The sequence below is a fragment of the Anser cygnoides genome, chromosome W (genome assembly GCF_040182565.1).
Source record: "Anser cygnoides isolate HZ-2024a breed goose chromosome W, Taihu_goose_T2T_genome, whole genome shotgun sequence".
In the NCBI taxonomy this organism is placed as follows: Eukaryota; Metazoa; Chordata; class Aves; order Anseriformes; family Anatidae; genus Anser; species Anser cygnoides.
In genome coordinates, this window is record NC_089911.1 from 1166075 (window position 1) to 1184589 (window position 18515).

The window sequence follows — 18515 nt, forward strand, 5'->3', positions numbered from 1 at the left end:
AGATGGGAAGAACTAGAGCTGGGATAGAGCCTGGAGATTACTGGCAAATAGACTTCGTGGAACTGCCTAAAGCAAGAGGTTATAAATACCTATTGGTAGGGGTTGATACTTTTTCAGGATGGCCGGAGGCCCTTCCCTGTCGCACCAACCAAGCAAAGGAAACGGTAAAATGGTTACTACGGGAAATAATCCCTAGATTTGGTGTACCATTGGGTATTTCTTCAGACAGGGGACCACATTTCATTGCCAATGTGGTTAAGGAGGTTAGTAGGTTACTAGGAATTACCTGGAACTTACATACCCCATGGAGGCCTCAATCTAGTGGTCAGGTAGAGAGGATGAACCAAACTTTAAAAGGACAATTAAGCAAAATCTGTCAGGAAGCTAAGATACAGTGGCCACAGGCCTTACCAATAGCCTTGCTAAGAATTAGAATAAAGCCAAGAAGTGGGATGTCAGTAAGTCCCTATGAAATCATGTATGGAAAACCTTATGAGTCTCCTGAACCGAACCCGAATATGCATGTTACCGGTAAACAGGATGTATATAATTATGTTTTATCCCTTGGTAAGACTTTAGCTCAACTACGCAGCGTTCTGGTGTGGAACCGACCCCTGGCCTTGGAGAATCCAGTGCATGATATACAGCCAGGAGACAGAGTCTACATCAAAAATTGGAACGAGGAACCCTTGAAGGAACGGTGGGATGGACCTTACCAAGTTCTACTGGTAACCTTCACCGCTGTCAAGGTAGAAGGGGTAGATGCTTGGATACATTATACTCGGGTGAAACGAATACCGAGACTTTGGGAGGCACAGCCACTGGGCCCTACAAAATTAAAGATCCAGAGTATTTGATATGATTGTTTATCAAATTTTGGGAGTGTTTTGGGGTTGGTGGGTATTATCGTATTATAGTGAGACAAATGCTGCTTCTCTGAAAATACCTCAGAAGAAAGAGAATAAGACCGTATATGTCGGAAATAATGCCACTCTGATCTGCAGGGTCAAAAGTGATTCCCCGATAGATCTGTCGAAAGCCCGGATTGTGTGGGAAAAGATTCGAGACCCCCCGCAAGACCCCGATACAATTTACGACAACAAGTGCAGGCACGAGGGATTATGGGAACGCTGGAAAAAGAAAGGGTGGGTAAATGAAAAATGTCAAGGGAAAGAAGGAAGTGTAGAGCTGCACCCCCGGAACCTGACTCTCGAAGACCGAGGAAAGTATAGGTGCTTGGTAAGAACTGGTGAGAATTTGAGAGGAAAAGAAGGCTATGGAATTAGGCCTGGTCATTGTTGTAGGTTACAGGGTAACAGTAGAGCCAATACCAGCTGGACAAGGAACAACGATCCAGTTGAGGAGGATGAGAAACACAAGACAGATACAGGATTGGGAGGCCAGATGACCCTAACAATTAGAGGAGTTACCAGGGAGAACTTAGAAGAATATCAATGTTCGTATAATAATGGAACTGCTGGAGGATTTAGTAAGATTATAGTCTCCGAAACCAGAAGGAAAAGATCAATTCAGCCTACAACACCAGGAATGCAATGGGTAGTAAAGAATCGAGAAGAAAATCTGATGATAGGTTTGATTAGGGATTTTGCAAAAATGCAGAATGTGAGTCAAGTAACTGCTTGTTTACCTATACCCAAGCCAGCAGGGGACCCTACACCATGGGGCATAATAACATCTTCATTGCCCCAAATTGAGCGGAATAAAACAATTCAATGCAAAGCAGAAAAGACTGTGGAAACGGAAAAGATCGAGGGATATTATAGGGAAAAGGTAATTGCCTACTACTCACAATGCGAAAAGAAAAGAAACTATCAATTCACGAATTTAAACACCATGAGCAGACAACTAGGATGGTGTGAGTATGATGAGCAACGTACAAAATCACAGGAGAAAGTTAAATGGGAATGCGAGGAAGTAAGTGAATCAGGAGAATTAGAAGGCTGGGATAGCGCATGGACCATGAGCATACTGCAGAGATATCAATATGGAGGAAATACTCCCTGGTGCATACAGTGGACTGGTAAGACAAATGATAGCCAAAGGGACCAAGAATATATGGCAGATCAGAGGGAAACTAGTAGTCGAGAACGAGTGAAGGCAGTCCCATGGTGGAACTGCACCCAGATCCTGAATTGCGATACGGACCTGAAAACCATACCTTTACTCCCAGTAAAAATAGCTTTAGCGACCGGATGTGCATGTAGGGGACTGCGAGTCAACGGAAATATAACCAGTCAGAAAAGCAACAAGAGAATCAAGGTAAATTGCAAATATTCAACAATACGGAGTATGGGACACTTCGTATGGGCTGCTAATGATGGAACTTGGACAACACACCTGGAACTAGATGGTCCAGCGAAAGAAATAACACTAGGCTTGCCCACCTTGTGTCCGCTCTGGAAGAAATCTCCTTCTAAAGGGAGTTCGACAAACTTGCGAACTAGAATAAGAAGGGAGGCAGACCAAGATGATGATTGGCAAGACCCCTCAACTGCAATCAGGATAGGATGGGTGATAGAATCACTATTTGCCCCAATAGCAACATACCAGAATAGGGAAATAATATATAGCTTAATGGGCCAAGTAAACAGGTTGGCAAAGGTAACCAAGAAGGGGTTCAAAGATTTAAACTTACAATTACAGGCCACAACCAAAATGACCCTGCAAAACAGAATGGCTCTGGACATGCTTTTGTTAAAAGAGCATGGGGTGTGTGAATATTTGAAAGGCAGAATTGATCATTGCTGTGTACATATTCCAAATGTAACTACAGATGTGGAAAATGATATATCCCAACTAGCTCATGTGGAACATGAGCCAGTGCCTCATGTGGAACATGAGCTAGAGGAAGAAAAGCAAGAAGCTGAGCAAAATTGGTTGGGAGCAACTTTTGAGGGACTAGGCCTTCATCTGGAAGGATGGCTCAAGTCCCTCCTACAAAGCATTGTGCTGCTGCTAATTGTATTCGCTGCAATGGGAGTAATGTTCTCGTGTGTGAAAGGAGAAATAGTTAGGAGTAGTGCATGGAATCGCCAAATAATGAGAGTCCTTACTGGGAATCACCCAGAACACCCTATCCCACTTACTCCACCCCCATCCTATAGTACTAGCGTTAACAAGCAGGCATAGAGGAATCAATAAGATAGTAGACTAACGAAGATGCGTTAAGATTATACTTACTAATCTCTATATCAAGTTATACTCACTAACCTCTACTAACCTGATTCAACCTAATAGTAATAAAATACTTGCTCTTGGTATGAGTGAAGTATTTTCAAAGGCGGGAAATGTTAGTGTTGGGGAGAATCGAATGGATGTTTTATTAATGTCTCTTAGGTGATGGGTCATACAGTATAATTAAGCATTGCCAAATGTACTTACATTATCAATTAATTTATGTATACTGGGAAGTTTAGGGAGTATATTATCAAATAATCTATGTATACTGGGAAACTTAGGGAGTATACTGAACAGTCAAATGAATCTTTGAAGGGGAACCCTGGGAGGGAACAGGTACAACCTGACCTTGGATAAGGGCCTGGAAGTGCTGAAATGAGTTGAAGCAGAACCAAGGAGCGGAGGGAGCATGCGTCGAGTGAGAAAGGTGAAAAGTTTAGCAGAGAGGAAGACTCCTTACTTCATCTGGACGACCACCTGGACGACCACCAGAGAGCACCACGCATGTGCAAATGGGAGGAGAGCTAATTAGAATGGAATGCGAGGCTGATGTTGCAACCTGTAATGAATATGTATGCCTTACGTAATGTTGAATGTATAAATAATGGCTGGGAAGTAACGGGACTTGAAGCCAGATTTGGGCACCTGCCCCAGCTTCCAGCGCTGAATAAAGCACCTTCATATAATCACTTGGTGGTTATGTGGTTGCTACGCTAACACTGTGATCAAGCAAGCCATGAGTGTAAATTCTCCCCGGAACAGGGGGCGTCGTCTAGGGTTTCGATCTGGTGAGGCCTGGCAAATTGACTATATTGGACCACTCCCACAAAACGCAAACGTTGCATACTCACCATGGTAGGAGCAACTTCTGGGTGGCTGGAAACATAATAAAACATGCCACGGCCCGAAACACAATCTTGGGCCTGGAAAGGCAAGTGCTGTGGCGTCATGGTACACCAGAGAGAATTGAGTCAGACAATGGGAGTCACTTCTGAAACAATCTTGTCACTTCCTGGGCCAAGAGGCATGGTATTGAATGGGTGTATCACATCCCTTATCACCCACAAGCCTCTGGGAAGGTTGAGAGGTACAATGGACTGTTAAAGACCATGTTGCAAGCGTTGGGTGCTGGGAAATGGAAACACTGGGACAGAAATCTACAAAAAGTCACTTGGGTAGTTAACACCAGAGGGTCTGACAACCATCCTGGTCCTGCTGAAAGAAAACCCCTACACCCTGTGGAAAGAGTCAAAGTCCCTGTAGCACATGTAGGGAAGTGGATGGGGAAGGTGATGTGGTTTGCTCCTGCCTTGGGAAAAGCAAACCCAGTCATGGGATCTTCCCAAACAATCACTATTCATATTGAGGCCCTGCTTCCAGGGACGTGGCCGAACATAGCTCACTGATGGGAAGTAGAGAGTAATTTCTCTTCTCTCTCTCTGTGCTTCTGCGCGGCCTTTGCTTGGTTTTGTTTGTTTGTTTGTTTCCCCTCTTCCTTTTCCCTTTAATTAAATTATCTTTATCTCAATCCGTGAGCCCTTTTTTTTATTCTTTCAAGCACACTTTCTTCTTCCCCTCTTCTTCTAAGAAGGGGGAGTGAGAGAGCGGTTGTGGTGGAGTTCAACTTCCTCGCAAGGTAAAACCACCACACAAGGGAAGGGTGCAGAGTGATGGGTATGAGAAAGACCGAACACTAAAACAGGGTGGAAGGGAGCTCACTTCTGGTGTAGGTACAGAAATGCATGCAGCTTGAGTGTACTGGGTCTGATTGGGATGGAGTTAATTTTCTTCATAGCAGCCCATATGGTGATGTGTTTTGGATTTTTGACCAAAACAGTGTTGATAACACACCAATATTTTACCTATTGCTGAAAAGTGCTTGCACAGCATCAGGGTGTTCTCCGTTTCTCACTCTGCCCACCGCAGTGAGTAGGTTAGGAGTGGGCAAGAGGCTGGGAGGAGGCACAGCCAAGACAGCTGACCCAAACTGTCCAAAGGAACATTACATACCATATAACATCATGCTCAGCAATAAAACTGCGGAGGGGTGGGGGTGGGGTGGGGGGAGGGGGGCATTTTTCCAAGGTAGCTGTTCCTCAGAGACTGGATGGGCTTTGGTCTGCTGGTGGTGAGTGACTGCTGCTCGTTTCTTTTTTGTTTCTTCTTTTTCTGTCTTTGTTACAGACCACACGATCAGACTGAGGAAGTGGATGAAATTGTCATTATACAACACAAGGAAGTCTCTGAATCAAAGATCCTGGTTCTTATGGGGACTTAAACCTCTCTGATATCTGATGGAAGAGCAACACAAAGGGATGCAAGAAGTCAAGAAGATTTCTGGAGGGTGTCAGGGATGCCTTCTTGATACAGGTACTGAGTCAACCAGGGATGATGCACAGCTGGATTTGCTTCTCTGGAAGAAGGAAGAAATGGTTTGGGTTGTGATACTCAGTGGCAGCCTCAGCTGTAGTGACCGTGAAATAGTGAAGTTGAAGATCTTGTTAGCAGTAAAGAAAGCAAGCAGCAGAGTACAGACCCTGAACTTCAGGAGAACTGATTTTGGCTTATTCAGGAAAACTGGAAAGTGGGATCCCATGGGTGGCAGCTCTGAAGGGCAAAGGATCTGAGGAAAGCTGTCAGGTCTTTAAAGACATCATCCTCCAAGCATAAGAGTGGTCTATCTCAATAGCCAGAAAAACAAATAGAGATCTCTTACAACTGTCTTGGCTTTGCAGGGTGCTTGTGATGAAGCTTGAATGCAAAAAAGCTGTATGCATGTAGTGTTAAGCTGGAGAAAAAAGGATACCTTGAAGAAAAAAGAGAGACTGGTAGCCTTGAGCTAGCAGAAGCAGAGATAAGGGATGAAAGGTAAAAAAACAAGAAGGAGAAAAACAGCTGCAGGAAGATTCCAGACTGACCTATGGCAACCTTTTGCTCATTAAGGATCAATAACATATTAAAAAATCACACCCAACAAACCGCTAATGTAATGTAAATGTTTAAGTGTTTGTTGGATTATATTCTTTTCTCTTTTTTTCTCAATACCTGAATCAGTGATCAGAAGTTTTTAAACTGGCAATAATTTATATTAAGTAAAAGTTCCCCAAGTCAAAACTGTTTTGCCCATGACAAGGTAATAAGTAAACATTTTTCCACATGGTAGCTAACTAGACATTGAAAAGGATATCATGGACATTAATTTTATAACTTGCCTCCTAACTTTTCTTCAGACATTTCATTGGCTTCCCCCTCACTTTCTCACACACTTTCAACTACAAACTTGCTAAAAAATAAATAAATTCCTAATTAGTGACTTACTGAATAATTTGTTAGGATAACTCATCACTTGAATTTCTTCCCCCTTATTTTCTTATTTCTGGCCCTATTTTAGATCGTCAGTAATGTTTAAATGAAATATGAATAATAATATAGAGTTCATCTTAGCAGATAATAGCATTGGCTTTATACAGACTTTGCATTTGGATTTGTATAGACAGGAAAAAAGCAAATGGACACTGTGGCAGATGAGTCTTGCTGTTAAGGTCACTGATAGATGTGACAGAAAAGGGCTGGGGGATGTTGTCACTGCTGTCACTGTTGAAGATAGTAGGGAAAAACCTCTGAGCTGTCCCATAGGATCATCTGAGGGCTCCTCAGAGAAGGTAATATTCCCAATACTCTGTCCGGAATCTTCTTCTTGCATCCCTCTAGGGGTAACTGAGACTGCTGCTTCCCTAAAGTGCCTGTATACCAATGCGCGTAGCATGGGAAATAAACAGGATGAGCTGGAGAACTGTGTACGGTCACGGGGCCACGATCTCATTGCAATCACTGAAACTTGGTGGGACAGCTCACATGACTGGAACGCTGTCATGGAGGGCTATGTCCTTTTTAGGAAAGACAGGCTGGGGAAGCGAGGGGGAGGAGTTGCCCTTTATGTGAGAGAGCAATTAGAGTGTACCCAGCTCCACCTGGGGGAGGGTGAAGAACCAGCAGAGAGCTTGTGGGTGAGAATTAAGGGGCGGGCTGGTATGGGTGATGCTGTTGTGGGGGTGTACTACAGGTCACCAGATCAGGAGGAGGAGGTCAATGAGGCCTTCTACAAGCAGCTGGTAGTAGCCTCACGATCCCGGGCGCTGCTTCTCATTGGGGACTTCAATTATCCAGACATCTATTGCGTAAGCAACTCGGCCAGACATGCTCAGTCCAAACGGTTCCTACAATGTGTTGAAGATAATTTTCTGACACAGGTGGTGGAGGAGCCGATGAGGTGGGGGGTGCTTCTGGACCTTGTTCTTACCAACAGGGATAGGCTTGTTAGGGATGTGAAGGCTGGGGGCAGCTTGGGATGCAGCGACCACGAGATGGTGGAGTTCAAGATGGAACTTGATGGAAGACGTAAGGCAAAAAGTAGGATTGCTACCCTGGATTTTTGGAGAGCCAACTTCGACCTCTTCCGGGACCTACTTGGGGGTATCTCATGGGGTAGATTGCTAGAAGGCAAGGGTGCTTGTGAGAGCTGGGCAACATTTAAACAGCTCTTCTTCCAAGCTCAGGATCGGTGCATCCCTAAGAGTAGGAAATTGGGGAAGGGGGGCAGGAAACCTGCGTGGATGAGCAAGGAGCTCATCGATAAGATCAAAAGGAAGAGGAAGGTCTATGAAATATGGAAAAAGGGCCTGTCCCCTTGGGAGGAGTGTAGGAGTGTTGTCAGGGCCTGAAGGGATGCAACGAGGAAGGCTAAAGCCCACCTGGAGATGAAGCTTGCAAAGGAAATAATAGATAATAAGAAGTTTTTTTTTTTAAGTACGTAAACAGTAAAAGGAAGACTAGGGATAATGTGGATCCCCTGCTGAACGAGGGGGGTGTCCTGGTAACGGGGGACACTGAGAAGACGGAGATACTGAATGCCTTCTTTGCTTCGGTCTTTGCTTCAAAGACTTCCCCCTGGGACTCCTGGACACTGGAGGAATAAAGAGTCTGGGAAAGGAAGACCTCCCCTCTGGTTGAGGAGGGAGTGGTTTGGGAGCGTCTGAGTGGGATCAACGCACACAAATCCATGGGCCCCGATGGGATGCATCCACGTGTGCTGAGGGAGTTAGCAGAGGTGATCGCCAAACCGCTCTCTATCATCTTTGAAAGGTCTCGGAGAACAGGAGAGGTGCCTGAAGACTGGAGGATAGCCAATGTCACTCTGGTCTTCAAGAAGGGCAAGAAGGAGGATCTGGGAAACTACAGGCCAGTCAGTCTCACCTCTGTCCCTGGAAAGGTGATGGAACAGCTTGATCTGGATGCCATCTCCAAGCAATCGGAAGAGAAGAAGGTTATGAGGAGTAGTCAGCATGGATTCACCAAGGGGAAATCATGCTCGACCAACATCGTTGCCTTCTATGATGGCATCACCAGCTGGGTGGACGGGGGGAGAGCAGTGGATATCATCTACCTTGACTTCAGCAAGGCTTCTGATACTGTCAGCAGTGTGCCCTGGTGGCCAAGAAGGCCAATGGGATCCTGGTGTGCATTAAAAGGAGCATGGCCAGCAGGTCAAGGGAGGTGATCCTCCCCCTCTACTCTGCCCTGGTCAGGCCTCACCTGGAGTACTGTGTCCAGTTCTGGGCTCCCTGGTACAAAAAAGATAGGGATCTCCTGGAAAGAGTCCAGTGGAGGGCTACAAAGATGATACAGGGCCTGGAGCATCTTCCCTATGAGGAAAGGCTGAGAGACCTGGGTCTGTTCAGCCTTGAGAAGAGAAGACTGAGAGGGGATCTTACCAATATTTATAAATACCTTAAGTTTGGGAGACAGAGCGATATGACCAACCTCTTTTCAGTGGTCTGTGGGGACAGGACAAGGGGCAATGGTCAAAAAATGGATCACAGGAAGTTCCGCACCAATATGCGAAAGACCTTCTTCACGGTGAGGGTGACGGAGCACTGCAACAGGCTGCCCAGGGAGGTTGTGGAGTCTCCTCTGGAGATATTCAAGACTTGTCTGGATGCCTACCTGGGCATCCTGCTCTAGGAAACCTGCTTTGGCAGGGGGGTTGGACCCAATGATCTCTTGAGGTCCCTTCCAACCCCTACAATTCTGTGATTCTGTGATCATAAAGAAGAACTAGAGGCCACTGAAGTATGCGAATACGTATGCCCTCAGTCAGCAGAACAGTGGTCTCCAGGTACGTATCAGGACCCAGTCTCCTGCACGGAATGAATGTACTGGGAATTCCAAAGGTGGGGTTTGAGCCAACAGTCCATGAACCCTGAGAGATGCCAAGGAAGAAGATAATCCAAGTATACAGTTATTAAGAAAAATATCTTTAGTTTCAAAAGTAGGTATCTCACCACTTCTACCCAGGTATGGTAGTCCAGACAACATCTCATATGGTGAAATTCCTATATCTTTTCTAGAAGCAGTTTGAATTCTGAGAAGTGTTAAAGGTAAACATTTTGTCCAGGGAAGCTTAGTCTCTAAAACCAGTTCTGACAGATGTTTCTTTAATGTCTGGTTCATTCGCTCCACCTTCCCAGAAGAGGAGGGATGCCAGGGGGTGTGAAAATCCCGCTCAGTCTCTAAGGCCTGCATTAACCCTTGCAGTACTTGTGAAGTGAAATGACTTCCTTGATCTGAATCAATGTTTTCAGCTATCCCATATATAGGGACTATTTGCTCCAGTGATACCTTAGCCACCGTGTTTGCAGTGGCAGATACAGAGGGGAAAGCTTCCACCCATCCAGTCACGTGGTCAATTAGGACAAACAAATACTTAAGTCTCCCTCCTTCAGGTAACTCAGTAAAGTCTACCTGTATAGTTTGGAAAGGTCGAATCCCTGGCTCCCGTCCCCCTCTAGGTGGGTTACGGATGAACTTTTTATTTGCCTTTTGACATATGGTACATCCTCTGCATATTTGCTTCAGTGAAGTGTATATTCCTACACAGACATACTTTCTTAGCACAACATCACACATTGCTTGCACCTCCCAATGACTCTCTTGATGTAAAACAGTTAATATTTGCCTCATTGGTGCTTTATTCAGCATTTCTCTCCCATCAGGGAGTACCCATTTTCCTTCAGACTTTGTGGCTCTGGATTCCTTAAAAAAACCTTTCTCTTAAAACTTTTTAGTTCTTTCTTAGTTTTGGGTAGGGGTAGCCCAACAGTTCCCTGAATCCTCTTGACTTGTGGAAGAACTCTGCAACTCAAAGCAAATGAGTTATAAAGTAGGTATGTGGTTTATTTTGGCGCCGGGCGCATGCGGGATAACTCCCAAAGGTATGCGCACCGTAATGCAGCAACTTGCTTTGGTTATATGCAGTAAAGAGTTACATATGCATGAAGCTTCCCAATACGCCTATAAATATTCATAACCTATCCCCGCTTTGTATTAAAATTAGCTCCAAGAAGTCATTTCCATAAACTCCTCCTATCGACGCCTGCGCAGTGCCTTCTGGTGGTGGTCGTCAGGGGGTCGTGGGGATGAAGTCCGATAACTCCTCTTCATCACCACTAGTTGACCCCCTGCCTTTGTACAGACTCAGCTGCTCCTTGGCTCTTGTCCAAACCACAAGGTCGGTCTCAGCTGGTTTTTCAGATTTCTAGGTTGGAAGAGACCTCAAGATCATCAAGTCCAACCTCCGACCTAACACTAAGTACTCCACTAAACCATATCGCTAAGCTCTACATCTAAACGTCTTTTAAAGACCTCCAGGGATGGTGACTCCACCACCTCCCTGGGCAGCCCATTCCAATGCTTAATAACCCTTTCGGTAAAGAAGTACTTCCTAACATCCAACCTAAAACTCCCCTGTCGCAACTTTCGCCCATTCCCCCTCGTCCTGTCACCAGGCACGTAGGAGAACAGACCAACCCCCACCTCTCTACAGCCTCCTTTAAGGTAACTGTAGAGAGCGATAAGGTCGCCCCTGAGCCTCCTCTTCTCCAGGCTGAACAAGCCCAGCTCCCTCAGCCGCTCCTCGTAAGACTTGTTCTCCAGACCCCTCACCAGCTTGGTCGCCCTTCTCTGGACTCGCTCGAGCACCTCCATGTCCTTCCTGTAGCGAGGGGCCCAAAACTGAACACAGTACTCGAGGTAAGGCCTCACCAGAGCCGAGTACAGGGGCACAATCACTTCCCTAGACCTGCTGGCCACACTGCTTCTTATGCAGGCCAGGATGCTGTTGGCCTTCTTGGCCACCTGGGCACACTGCTGGCTCATATTCAGCCGACTATCAACCAATACTCCCAGGTCCCTCTCGGCCAGGCAGCTTTCCAGCCACTCACCTCCCAGCCTGTAGCTCTGCTTGGGGTTGTTGCGCCCCAGGTGCAGGACCCGGCACTTGGCCTTGTTGAACTTCATACAGTTGGCCTCAGCCCATCGCTCCAGCCTATCCAGATCCTCCTGCAGAGCCTTCCTGCCCTCGAGCAGATCGACACACGCACTTAGCTTGGTGTCATCTGCAAACTTACTGAGGGTGCACTGGACGCCCTCATCCAGATCATCGATAAAGATATTAAAGAGGACCGGCCCCAGTACCGAGCCCTGGGGGACACCACTAGTGACCGGCCTCCAACTGGATTTGACTCCATTCACCACAACTCTCTGGGCCCGGCCATCTAGCCAGTTTCTAACCCAGCGAAGCGTACGCCAGTCCAAGCCCCGAGCAGCCAGTTTCTTGAGGAGAATGTTGTGGGGAACGGTGTCAAAAGCCTTACTGAGGTCAAGGTAAACCACATCCACAGCCTTTCCCTCATCCACCAAGCGCGTCACTTGGTCATAGAAGGAGATCAGGTTCGTCAAGCAGGACCTGCCTTTCATAAACCCATGCTGACTGGGCCTGATCGCCTGCTTGCCCTGCAAGTGCCGCGTGATGACCCTCAAGATAATCTGCTCCATGAGCTTCCCTGGCACTGAGGTCAAACTGACAGGCCTGTAGTTCCCCAGGTCTGCCCTGCGGCCCTTCTTATAGATGGGCGTCACATTGGCTAGCTGCCAGTCAACTGGGACCTCCCCCGATAGCCAGGACTGCCGATAAATGATGGAAAGCGGCTCGGCCAGCTCCTCCGCCAGTTCTTTCAGTACCCTCGGGTGCATCCCATCCGGCCCCATCGACTTGCGCACATCCAAGCTCCGTAGCAGGTCGCCAACCATTTCCTCATGGATAGCGAAGGCCACGTCCTGCTCCCCATCCCCTTCCACCAGCTCAAGGCACTGGGTATCCAGAGAACAACCGGTATTGCCGCTAAAGACTGAGGCAAAGGCGGCATTAAGCACCTCAGCCTTTTCCTCATCCTTAGTAACTAGGTTTCCCCTCGCATCCAGTAAAGGATGGAGATTCTCCTTAGTCCTCCGTTTCGCGTTGATATATTTATATATATTTGATATATTTGTAAAAGGATTTTTTGTTGTCTTTAACGGCAGTTTTTGAGACAGGTTCCCCATTTTGTCAGGAAACATCTTCTGTGAGGGGCCCGAGACTCCTTTTTTCGGTTAATTTGCACAGTAGTAAGCAAAGACACTCAGCAACATCTATTTTAATGCGATTAAGCAAGCCCCCATCCTTTCATTCCTGGCTTTAATAATTACGATTGTTTTATTTAGAAATCATTAATGTGATTAAACAAGCCCCCATTCTTCTATCCCTGGCTTCACTCTCTGGATTTATTCTTCCTTTTCCCTCAGACATTAGATGCCTTAAATACTTGACTTCTCTTTCTACATATTGTAATTTATTTTCCAATACTTCCAAGCCCTGCTTTCCCAGAAAGTTGAATAGCTTGTTAGTAGCTTCCTTCACAACTGTTTTCTCCTGTCCTGACAATAAAAGATCATCCACATATTGTAACAGTAACACCTCCTAGGGAGGTTGGAATTGCTCCAAAATCTGTTCTAGAACTTGCCCACATAAATTGGTGGCCCTGTAAACCCCTGAGGTAAAATTATCCATCTGTATTGTTGCTTTCGCCCCATTTCAAGGTCTTTCCAGTCAAAGGTGAATATATCTTTGCTCCCAGGGCCTGAGAGCACTCACTTAATAACACTGTTATTCCAGCCTAAAAATTTACTATTTGAATGCCCAATTTCATCATCAAATCCCTCCCTAACAAGTTAATTCCTGCCTTGGGTACATACAATAATTGCCCAGTGATCATTCTATCCCTAGTCTCAGCTTGGTGTCCCCAAAAAGTGGCACTATTATCCCAGCCTCTTCTACCCCCATCACATTTAGGGTTTCATTAGTTAATTTAATCCCTGATACTTCACAGGCCAGTAATGACCTAGCTGCCCTAGTGTATTGGGTTCACATGGCAAGGTTCTGGTAGCAGGGGGGCTGCAGTGGTAGCCCCTGTGAGAAGAATCCAGCAGCTGCCCCGTGTTAGATAAGGGCAGTTTCAGCTGGCTCCAAAGGGGCCCACCACTGCCCAGAGCCAAGCCATGAGCAATGCAATGCAATTTGTGCCTCTGTGAGAGCACATCCAAGAAAAGGAAACAAAGAAACAAACAAACAAAACCTGCTGCTCAACAGCAGCTGGTAGTGTGAAGAGTGAGAAATCTCCCTGCAGACACCAAAGTTAGTGCAGAAGGAGGGGGAGGAGGTGCTCCAGGTGCCAGAGCCGAAGCCCCCCTGTGGCCTGGCCTGTGGAGAGGCCCCTGGTGGAGCAGGCTGTCATGTCGTGTCACGACACAGACCCACACCCACACCTGGAGCAGCTCCCAAAGAGCCGCTGCCCGTGGAGAAACCCACACAGGACCAGCCCAGGAAGGTCGGCACCGTGCGGGAGGGACCCCACACCAGAGCAGGGGAGAGAGTGACCGTGAAGGAGCGATGGAAATGAAGCACCATGGGCCGACTGCAGCCCCCACTCCTGACCCCCCCTCACCACTCAGGGCAGGGAAGATGTGGAAGAGAGTGGATGGGGGAAGGTGCCCCCAGCTTGTTTCTTTATTTCTCATTGCTCCAGCCTGTCAGCAATAGGTAATAAATTTTATTAATCTTCCTATGCTAAGTCTGTTTTGCCCGCGACGATAATTTTAGAGTGATCCCCATGTCCTTATCTTAACCCTTGAGCCCATTTTCATTTATCGGGGGCTTTCAGTGGGAGTAGCTTTCTGAGAAGCCCCAACTCCCCTATTCTGAATGTATAACGGCTCTCTCTCCTCCTTCTTCCACTCCGGATATTCCTATTTGAAGTGGCCAGCCTGGCCACACTTAAAACATCTTATCAAAGCCTGTCCCTGCTAGGATTCAGGCTGCAACACAGGTAGCTTTCCTTGCCTGCCATTCCTTCATCTCTCTTCCTCTCCTTTCCATCCTCGCCCTGACTCCCCCTGAAGATTTTCTTCCTCTTTCTCCAACCCTCTGCCTGACTACCTGCTACACTGTCAATACCATTAGTTTCACTCTCTGCTTTTCCTTCTCATCTCCCCTCCTGACATACACCTTCAGGGCCTCCCTCAGGAGGGCCCCCCAGTGACTGTTCACTACATCCTCCCACCTTCTGGAGCTTTTTCTGTGTAGGCCAGGCTTCAATCACAAAATGAACTTTCAAGAGCCCTTGGGATACCGGGTCCTCAGGATTCATCCCCGAGTACTTTCTCGTTCTAGCCCCAAGTCTCTCATATGATTTCTGTTTTGCGCGTTATTATTATTCCAGCCAGGGTCAGCAAGTGGTTATTTCTGCCCTGCCGGTATTACCCCTGGTCCTGGAGGATGAGCTCTTTCCCATTTTTGTATAGCAGCTCTCCTCCTGATCATTCCCCTTTCTTCCCCTGTAAACAACATACTTAGTACAGACATCATTTCCCCCCCAAGAGTATAAGTTAGGCCCTAGGAACTGGTCTAATTGTTCAGCTAGCCTGTTGGGGTCCTCAATTAAAGACTTCGTCTCCTTAAAACTCCTAATCTCTCTGCTGGTAAGGAAGGGGTGGGAGGGGTTCACCTAAGAGGATACACAGTTAGTGTTAGTATCAGGGAATGCGAAATTCTCAATATCTCTTCTACCTTGTTCTAATTCTTGCCAGAGCCTAGAGTACGCTCCTTCTCTAGGGACAGTGTTAATTGCAGTCCCTGTCTCCCTGGAGCGGCTCCTGCTGCCACCGGTGCAATATTAGGATTATAGGGAGCATAACTTGGCTCCTTCTCTGAAAAAGGAATCTTATTGTTTACATATAAACTTAAAGCCTGAATTTTCATCAGACCCGTATTTTGGCCAAAATACTGCTGTTTCCTTAATTGGTTCTTTTGTCCAGACTGATACACAATATTTAACCATTTTCTTCTTTTATCATTTCCTCTAATTTTGGGATTATTTTTCCAATTTCTTATCATTCTTCCGGAAGGACTGTGTAGGCACTCCCCCAGGGATATCTCCCTGTCCCCTGGAACCCATATTTTCCCATTTTTCCTAGTCCTTGTCAGTGTGCTGCTACAGAAATTTACCTCCTGCAGGGTACCATACACTGATGTTCCGATTCTGGAAAATGGGGGTGTACTGCCAAGCACTTTACTGTGCAAGGGTTTACCGTACACCAAATTTCCCGAGACCCTTCCTTTCTCTCTCTTATCTCACGCTTCGTCCATCTCCGGCAGTGCTCCTCGCGGAGCTACAGAATCGCGGATCAAGACTCCATACTCGCTTCGTACAAAAGTACGTCTCAATCACACGTCACACAGAGTCTCACCCGACCCCCAGGGCAATACTTAATATTTCTTACCTTAGTCTGTGCACAGAGTTACTGGATCAATTCTTAAACTCGGAGTGCCTACCTTCTTCCCTTCCCCAGTACTTCATGGATCCTGCCTTTTTAATCAGTCTCAGGCCCTTTGTCAGCTCTCCGAAGAACCGCCAACGTCGATGCACAAGACCGCTGAAATCAGCGGGGCATGTCTTCCTGCTGCTGCGGCAGTGGGGCTCCCTGGTAGGTGAGTGGCTCCTGGAAGAGCCCCCAAATTATGAGAAACACTCTGTAGCCAATAACATAGGCTCAGGTGAGGCTCTCAATGAAGTAGCAATTTTATTCGCAATTGCAATGGCAGGCGTCCCACAAGCAGGAGCGCACCTACTAGTCACATAGTACAGTTTATATACTTTATGTCTCAGTGACCGTGACCCTCCCCTGTTTCCCCATTGACTGGGTAATCCAGGTTCACAACCTATCTGATGCTTCACAGACAATACATGGCTTTCAGTTGCCAGCCTGTTATTTTTCAAATTTCTTTTGACTTTTTTACTCTGTAAGGTGGTAATGTTTCTTCACTTATCTGACTTGACTTGATACTGTGAATTTCACCTAATTTGCACTAAGGAGTCTGGTTGTCTGCTAAGCTTTCTTATCACTGCAAGCATATCTCAATACCACATTCCTTCCCTTTAAACAATGTAACTCTGTGGAAAAACAACATTTTTGTTCCCACAGAGAGGAATGGAAACAGGTCCCTGCTCAGCATTGCAGGCGAGCCACCTCCCTACCCACCTCGCCTTCCCAGGTGCCTTTACACAACAGGCCCTGGAGCTTGAGGGGTGGGTTGGTGAGGATGTGGAGGAAGGTCCACACAGGAGGATGTCTAGGGCAAGGAAGTCAAGTACATGCCTCAAGACTTCCTCCACAAAGAAGGAAAGAAGGGTAACTGTTGTAGGCGACTCCCTTCTGTTGATGATTTGGATGAGGGAATTGAGTGCACCCTCAGTAAGTTTGCAGATGACACCAATTTGGGGAGAAGTGTCGATGTGCTGGAGGGTAGGAAGGCCCTGCACAGAGGGACCTGGACAGGATGGATCAGTGAGCAGATGAGGTTCAACATGGCTAAGTGCCGGGTGCTGCACTTTGGCCACAGCAACGCCACGCAAAGCTACAGGCTTTGGGCAGAGAGGTTAGAAAGCTGTGCAGAGGAAAAGGATCTGGAGGTGTTGGTTGACGCTCACCTGAACATGAGCCAGCAGTGTGCCCAGGTGGCCAAGAAGGCCAACAGCATCCTGGCTTGTATAAGAAGCAGTGTGGCCAGCAGGTCTAGGGAAGTGATTGTCCCCCTGTACTCGGCTCTGGTGAGGCCACACCTCGAGTACTGTGTTCATTTTTGGGCCCCTCACTATAAGAAGGACGTCGAGGTGCTCGAGAGAGTCCAGAGAAGGGCGACGAGGCTGGTGAGGGGTAGGGAGAACAAGTCTTACGAGGAGCGGCTGAGGGAGCTGGGACTGTTCAGCCTGGAGAAGAGGAGGCTCAGGGGCGACCTTATCGCTCTCTACAGGTACCTTAAAGGAGGCTGTAGCAAGGTAGGGGTTGGTCTATTCTCCCACGTGCCTGGTGACAGGACGAGGGGGAATGGGCTAAAGTTGCGCCAGGCGAGGTTTAGGTTGGATATTAGGAAGAACTTTACTGAAAGGGTTGTTAGGCATTGGAATGGGCTGCCCAGGGAAGTGGTTGAGTCACCATCCCTGGAGGTCTTTAAGAGACGTTTAGATGTAGAGCTTAGTGATACGGTTTAGTGGAGGACTTGTTAGTGTTAGGTCATAGGTTGGACTGGGTGATCTTGGAGGTCTCTTCCAACCTAGACGATTCTGTGATTCTGAGTGGCTGAGGGAACTGGGGTTGTTTAATCTGGGGAAGAAGAGGCTCAGGGGAGACCTTATTGCTCTCTACAGCTACCTAAAAGGAAGGTGTGGGGAGCTGGGGGTCGGCCTCTTCTTGCCGATAACTAGTGATAGGACTAGAGGGAATGGCCTCAAGTTGCGCCAGGGGAGGTTTAGGGTGGAAATTAGGAGACGTTTCTTCTCAAAAAGAGTGGTTAGGCATAGGAATGGGTTGCCCAGGGAGGTGGTGGAGTCACCGTCCCTGGGGGTGTTTAAGGAAAGGTTGGATGTGGTACTTAGGGACATGGTTTAGTGGGTAATATTGGTGTTAGGGAGACAGTTGGACCAGATGATCTTGGAGGTCTTTTCCAACCTTAATGATTCTATGATTATATCAATAAATATACTGATGCTTCTCGCTTACAAGTGAGGTATATAATTTCATCTGAGATAGACTGTGACCTATTAGTCTACACAGGAAGACTCATATAATAACCCCTGAGAATGCAGTATGGTTCTGTACTCCAACTTTTCCCCTTATTCTACATCCTCTGTTAATATCAGATTCTTGAGTTCTTGTATTTCAGTTATATTTGACAAATAACTGTGCCTTATCTTGGGGAGATAGCATTGGAATGATGTTATTTGTGTCACAAACCCAACATTGAATTGAAGTTTGATCTGAAAAAGTGCAAGCCATAGTGCTTGCCATAGCAAATGGAGGGACTGTGTTTATGTTCCTGAGGCAATACT